Raw genomic sequence first — 8,173 nt, forward strand, 5'->3', positions numbered from 1 at the left:
CACTTTAAGGAATGTATATGTCTGTTTTAGTTTATTCTAGTTTTCTTTCAGTTAACACTTTTCAATGCATCAGTGGCTTCAGCAGTTCACCGTTACAACTATCATTGAATTCAGCTGTTAGAGGGAGGGTTCACCCACACAAGTGTTTTCACTTATCGAGGCCAATTAGACCTCTGCTGAGGACTGTGTGGGTGAGTACAACACACACTGACTGACACTCTTATTGTTGCACCTGTTAAAGGTTAAGGAGTCCCTCTTGAAACAATAGACAGTTGTCCATATTAGCATTTGGACAGTTTTTTTGCATGCTGTTATCATTCCTCCTGGTTCTCCAGTTTAAGAGATGGGGGACAAAGTCCACAATCTTCATTCTCTGCAACAATGCATTTTAAAGTTCAGGTTAAGTTCTGCTTCAGCAGTCTGAGGTAATAAAATCATGTGAGTATCTACAACACTTACATATGAAATTCCCTCTTGATGCAAGAGTGGTGTACAAAAATCCCTTTCTCTACAAGATAGAACAGTGATTTCAGGAGATCAACACTGATGCAGGAATCCCCAACTCTGCCATTTTTTTGTTCTGACACATAAGGAAGCAGCTTATGCAGGCTTGAGGAAATTAATCTGACATCGCCACACCTAGAATACATAGGGGGTTAAAAAAAGGGGTGAAATTGCTGTTACATAGTTGTATGGATCTCTAGATAGCAATAGAGTGATGGGGCCTTCCAGTAATGCATGTAATGCATTACAGTAAAGGAGGGGAACTCACCATAAAGAGATGGTCTTCTGAACTGCTGACACAGCTCAGGGAAATGTTTCACACACACTTCCATGCATGCACACATACATATATGTACATTCACACCCACATAAACACACATGTGCTCCCTCTTTTGTGCACATACACAAACACATTACAAAGAAAAATGGATCTATATTCATAGTCATAAGGATCCATATATGCACTTAACTGTATAGCACAGTGTCCTGTGTTATATTCTCAGAAGCTGGTTCATCTGTGAGTCAAACAAACTGTAAAGGACTCAAGTGATTGTCTGAAACTGCTGTACATGTTCAGAGAACATAGGCTATCAACCCCTTGGCTTAAAAACTACTTCGGTTGTTCAAAGATCAAAGACATATTTCCAGAGGGGGGGGAGTCAGAAAATAGGGAACAAGTGCACAGAAGCCTGGGGTGTTGCCTTACCACATGCCTGTAGTAGACCCCAAACCAATTAGGCCTTAATTGAGTGTCAGAGTGAAAGGGGGGCATTCAGCGGAGTCCCTTTCACCCTGTTAGACAGAGACAAGCATGCTTTGTGACACACGTACTGACTGATCTGAAGGCATTTCGTTCATGCGACCCACTTAACAACAGACGAGGCCAGGGGAAAAGGCCGCCCCAGGTCGCCTTCAGAGATTCATGTGCATCTCACATTTTTTTTTTCTCTCACAAACAAGTGGACAAATGGGTTTCCCCATGCAAATGATTGGGCTAATGGTTTCGTCAGAATATCAGTGTGTGCCCTATAAATATGTGGGCTAATGGTTGTAATGGGTCAGAATCGACGAGGACAAGCTCTTTGACGGCAACTTTCAATACAAGCAGTGTGGAAGTTTGTTTGTCACCATCGAACTCTTGTGACCTAGTTGTTCTGTCTCCAATCAACAAGAAACAACAATGGAGGAGGGTAGAGTGAGGTAATATGATGGTCTTTAATTGCTGGATTGAACACGGTTACAGATATATAGGCTAGTTAACTGCACTCAGGTTAATTTAGCTGGGTTTATTTGTGTCCGTAATGAGAGGGGAAAAAGCTGGGGAGAAGTGTGGCCTCGGTGAACAGATGCCAGAAATATAGACAAAGAGATTTTCAAAACCGCTCATGCTTGGAGCAACAGTTGTACTCTGGTGGTTTCAAACATTGTACCCACAAATTCAGAACTGAAAATGTGTCTTTGTCAAAGACAGGAGGAGAGAAGCTGCTCCTTTTAAAGGGTACTCCAGTCATTTAAACTTGGGAGACTTTTAACTTGGGAAGCTTCAAAAACACTGGCTACTACATTTTCCGCAAGATGTTGTATCCAGTGCAACTTCAAGCATCGTTTCATTAGATCTTTACTGCTCGTCGTTCCTGTTATGATTGTGTGTGTGTGTGTGTGTGTGTGTGTGTGTGTGTGTGTGTGTGTGTGTGTGTGTGTATATATAAACATACATACATATAGCACTCCTTTAGGTGGGAAAAACAATGTTTGGCAGGTGCAGAGTAACACAAAGCATTTACTCACATGATGTGTGATATGATACTGAAAATGTTGGGGAAGTAAAGCACAGCATATCTGAACAATTCAAAGCCAAAATCTTGCCAAATCTTAAAAAATTAATTGATCTTATTCCTCTTTTCTTTGGCTCTATCACCTGATTTATTCATCTTGCTCTAAAATGAGACATTGCCAGGTGCCTGATGAGATAAATCATGTAACAGGCATCAAATAGCTCGTATATTTAGAGCCCTGTCTGAGAGCAATGGGGTGAGAGAGCAATATGTACGTCTTCCTAAATCCTCTCAGAGGCCTCCAGCACAGAAGAGCCCCAAGAGAGGGGGTACCAGGGGTCAGCACAGCTTCTGTCTACACACCCCCCCCCCCACTCCCTCGCTCTCTTTGCTCTGCTCTCCTGCACCTGCTAGATACTTTTACTACATCTGTTTTTGCCAGTTCCTTATCACTGCAACTTCTTTTCTCACTGTCTCCCTACCCTCATGAATGTTGATGACATCGATTTCCCTACAATGGATCTGCAGTTGAGCTAAGATTACAGATTACAGGGAGCGAGAGGCTTTACATTCCCAGAGAACCCAAATCTGTCCAGCTAACTGTGGTGCCTGGCAACCGAACCAAATTTTTATTTTTTATTTTTTTACCCCGTTTACTAAAAGAGGGAGTACGGCCAATGCAGCATGCACGTGCGGCTCTGAACCAGCAAAGGCAGATTTTCCTCATTTCCTTTGTGGTTGCAGAGTTTTGTAGTGAACTTGCCACAATCTGACCTTTACCCCAGATGTTAAGGCCTTCAAAGCCAACGTGGATAAACATCAGTAGCTAAAGCCCTGCACGATTGCTGCACGAATTAAACCCAGGCGATCAATGAGGGATTTACAATGTCAAGCTCCTAAATCTTTCTCCTGATTCCCATTAACAGGGTTGATGGCAACAGTCGGAGCATGAACAGTGATGTCAGAACACACACACACACACACACACACACACACACACACACACACACAGTTGTCTTTGAGGTCAATTTGTCAGTTCAGTGATGACTGGGCTGATAAAACTATTGTGTGAAATTTACCAGTGAATGTAATAATAATACAAGACATGAAATATAATAATAGCAGTTTTTCTGGAGCACCAGTGGGTGTGAAACATGTTTATTCATTTTATCCCACAGTGTAATTTCAGTCCATCTGGTTTTGTTTACACAAATTCACTAATTGTAACTATTAAGTTTTAGGAGGGTGGAGAGAATTCAAGAAAATTATACTTGCAATTTCATGTTGCATGCTATTCAGCTGTGGTGGGTGTTTTCTTACTGTGGGGGATAACCACAACTAACCACCGAAAAGCACAGCACATCTACTTTTCAGGAGAACACAACTCCTCCTGAGCTGAGCTACCAAACTTACTGCTGTTACCATCTAGATGTTTCTTTTAAAGGAACCATACCAGTGCGCTTGTAAGATTTCGCTCCTTAAAGCTGCACTAATCAATGTTTTTTATTTCACCATTTGATGGAATCACTTATGCAATGTGAAAGGTGTCACTCATAGTGATGGACCAACAGAAAATTATCACTCAACTCTGCAGTTAAGCTCATTGTTTTGGTTTTGCAGCCCTCAACTTTAAGGCCTTGGTTCAGCCTCATTGCTCTCATAGCACCATTCTGGGCAACAGCATGCAGTTGTTTTCAGCAAAAAACAAACAAACAAACAAACAAAAAACTCTTGTAAACCCACTGGACACAATCTGTCCAGCACCAAACAGCAAACAGAAAAATTTAACATCTACATGATGAACAAAGTGGAGCATGTAAAGAACCAAATGTTTTCCTCAGGAGCTGATGGAGACCAAAGCTAGGATAAAAAAGAAAATATTGCATTTACAATTTTTAGGTAGTAAGGAACTCTCCAATTGATGTTAATGATTCTCCCTATCTACTGAATGTATGACCAGGCAACTATTTACTAACAAATGTTATCACAGCAACTTAAATTTTAACAATGTTACATCTTGGTTCTGCATTATTATTATTATTATTATTATTATTATTATTATTATTATTATTATTATTATTATTATTATTATTATTATTATTATCATCATTATTATTATTGTTGATGTTGTTGTTATTATTGCAGGTTTAACTACCAGTCTTGTATACTTTACATTCCTGCTTACCATTTTTCAAATGCAGGCTATACAGTTTATCATACAGCATTTTTGTCAGTGTTACATAAGCAGAGAGTTATTGGAATACTCTGCACTGCGCAACTTCACAATAATAACTTAAATTTACAGCAAGCTCGATTATTATAAAATGAGTGGAAACCAGCAGATGCTTGGAACGACAGAAAAAATGCATCCAAGTTGTTTTCTTCCTCTTTTTCCACTTCCTACCTCCACAACACAGAAGTGATTCAATCACTTCCAGATGACAACAGCATGCAGCAGGAAGATAAATCAGTTAGGACACGTAGGTTTGTTTTTGAAGAAAGCTGTCGTAACAGACATGTATTTCCCAGGAGGTGAGGATGGCTTCTGTGGAAGTGTTTGTGCAGACGAAGGCAAGGTCAGGGAGGACGACCAGGGAAAAATAAAAATTAATTAAATGAAATCTAATCAAATCACATTTGTATGTATATATTCATGCGCACATTTCTGCATGACATGCCATATGCCATTGGTCTATAAACACCACACATTAATGCAAATAAGGAATATTTGACCTTGAACTTGAGATATTTTACAGTCTACTTTGATTCATTAGCACAACAGAGTCAGTTTTTTCTTAACACTCACATCACATTCGACCATTTTGTGAAAATGCGAATTCTGTGAGAACATTTCACAGTTAAATCCTTCTTTTATTAGCGTTTTTTTAAAGCCACTAGAGTATAAATCTCTTTGGGTCGTGGTAAAGTTCATGGATTTGAACAGAATGATTTTGTGCCAGGAACACTCAACAGCTCATCCGGTCTTTAAAAGGGAAATTTCAGTTAATATGCATAATCTTATTTTTCACCACAATCATTCTCAATCCACTAATGAACAAAATCTCAATCTTAAGAACAAGATTACTACATTTCACAGATACTTTATTTGTGTACACCGGCTCATTGACAAAGTGTAGCTTTCAAAGACCTAATCAACGCACTAAATCTCATTTTATTATGGTCATAATAAGTCACAATAAAGATACAGAATATTTCTCAAAGTTTGCCTTAAATACTATTTTAAAATGGGTATATTTCCAAGAAGGCCATTTACCTCTTCAGATGTTTCGACTGAACCTTGATGAGGTTAATTTGTCACAGCTGAGCGATCAGCACAGCACCAAAGAACTCTCACATGTGCAGTATTTCTCCTGCAGGCCTGTTTATCTCACGGCCTCTTGTTAAGCTGCTGACTTTCAGATCAGGAACAGGTACTGAGGTCTGCTGCTGGAGGGGCTTCTGAGGGAAACTGGGTCATACAGACTAGATGAGGCATCACTCTGAAAGCTTGGCTCTGATTTTGGATCTTTTTGATCATGAGTGAGGATGTCATTTTGTCTGCATCTTAATTTGAAACATTCGTGTCTGACGACTTTCGTGCTGGGATCCTTGAGGTCACCTTACAGTAGCTCCTTCAGCAGCGGTTCAGACAATATGGTCCTGAGTTCCCAAACTATATACATAACCTTAAACACAGGTTCTCCGCCTCTCCAGGGAGTTTTGTTCTATTACCATATCTGAACCTGAGCATGGCGTCAGGCCCCGGTGCTTTCAAACCTCTCTTTGCCAAAGCCAGCAGCTCTCTGCACCATCAAGTCCTTCTATGGCGAATACAAGAGATGAAACAGAGAGGGCCTTTAAGGATACAGCTTCTCTGACATCACTGAAGTGTGCCAAGCTCCATTGGTGGTTTGTCTCCTTGTGGCTGCAAAATGCAAATACATCTGAATGACAGGCAAAACAAACAGATTTATATTCAGTCCCACAGTTTGCCAACATTATCAGGCTGATTTCCAAAAACAGAAGTTTCTGTCTGTTATCATTTCCTGACAGTTCAATGTGAATGCTCTATCGGCTGCATTCAGTTTTGCACTCATAAAGTTGGGGGACTCTCAGGAGACAAGATATTCTGGCTTTTAGTCCCTAATATGGGTAAAGCTCCATAAATACTGGATCCTGCACTTTCCATAATGCAACATGAAAGCATCTTTGGCTGACCTTCCCTGCCGGGGACCCGTTCCTCGTATGTGGATAACCGAGTCATCCAGATTATAATGTTGACGATGTGACATCAGAGTGGATTTCAATTATTTGAAGCAGTTTTCAGTTCATCTGGGAGCTGTTGTCAGCTCTGCAGCAAAACCTGCAAAAGTCTAGCTTGACAGTTAGCCGGATTATGACTTTTTAGGATGAAGCCCAAACATGAACTCATTTCCAGATACAAATGGATCCTTTCTTAAAGATATGATGAAATGATATTGATATAATCATAAATAAATTATGATTGTGTGTTAATATAACAACTTGACAAACCAAATCAAATTTAGTTTGAAATACTGTTGTATGTATGATGTAACAGCTAAGTCATAATTACTGTGATCAAATAGGAAATAACTCTCGCTCTCTGGCTCTAAAAATAGATTGAAGCAAATGTGACACAACAGAACATTTGTTGAAAGACATTAACTGCTGGACTAAGTTTACAGTGACCTCTGGTGGAATTGTGAGGACCCAACAATCATTTTTAAAGAGACTATGTGACTTGCTCCAGACATCATGTGATTGGACACCTCTTTAACAGCTTAATAGGGACTCTAATTTGTATGTTCGTTAGAAAATCACCAACAAACAGAGGAGACTGTTTTTTTTTATATCTTTATATTTGCCACACGACTAAAAGAACTATACAGTGTATGTGAGTGTACCTGGAGCCTGGTGTCATTCTGATGTGTTTGCTTCTTGCAGCCACAAGGTGACAGAGTAGTAGTGCAGTTTAGGAGGGTGATATGTGGACATCTGAAGAGTATTCTGTGTATGTATTCATATCTACTTACTCAAATTAAAATACCCATGTATAAGCATGTACAGATTGAAGTAAACATACTGTAAAATATTTTAGGTGATTATGTAAAGCAACTGTTGTTGGTCAGTTGTTATTCATTTGTGTTAATCTATGGTCTTATCACGGCGTTGGACCAGTTTATGGAGTAGTGTCATCGGGGTTATAAGTGAAGACAATGCCTGGCCTGACCTCTTATACCTCTTGTGTCCTAATTGGGTAAGGCGGTAGATAATAAGTGTCATTCAGAGATTATTCATTCATTAGTAATACCTCATCATTAGCCATACCACTACCACTTTTAGGGTCGCGGGGGCACCGGAGCCAATCCCAGCTGATATTGGGCGAGGGTGTGGTACACCCTGAAAAGGTCGCCAGTCTATCACCGGTCATTCAGGGATTCATTCTCCAGGATTTCTAATACCAAACAACTGAAAGAAAATCAACCATTCCAATAGGGATAAACATGGTCATTGATTCAAATAAAAGATATACTATACAAAAAATGAAACACTTTAGATTCACATAACAGCTGTGAATGTTTGATTGGAGGGGGTCAAACCAGAGATTTTTTTTGTATATCATTTTATTTGAGTCAATAAACATTTTCATTTAGTTTTGGCGGCATGACTCGTTATCTCCCATCTGCTGTCCCGATTACACAATAAGGACACACCCCTGAATGAGTGTAAAAGAGGTCAGGCCAGGTACTCTCTCTTTTAGTTTTGAAACCCTGATGAGGACCTGTCAATTGTTATGAACAAGCCATATAATCAATGTAAGCTCTTTTCAAGTCACTGATAGTACCCATCCCAGTTACACAAACCAGACACAA

This window comes from Seriola dumerili, unplaced genomic scaffold, assembly GCF_002260705.1.
Source record: "Seriola dumerili isolate Sdu_G_001 unplaced genomic scaffold, Sdu_1.0 BDQW01000002.1, whole genome shotgun sequence".
Lineage (NCBI taxonomy): Eukaryota > Metazoa > Chordata > Actinopteri > Carangiformes > Carangidae > Seriola > Seriola dumerili.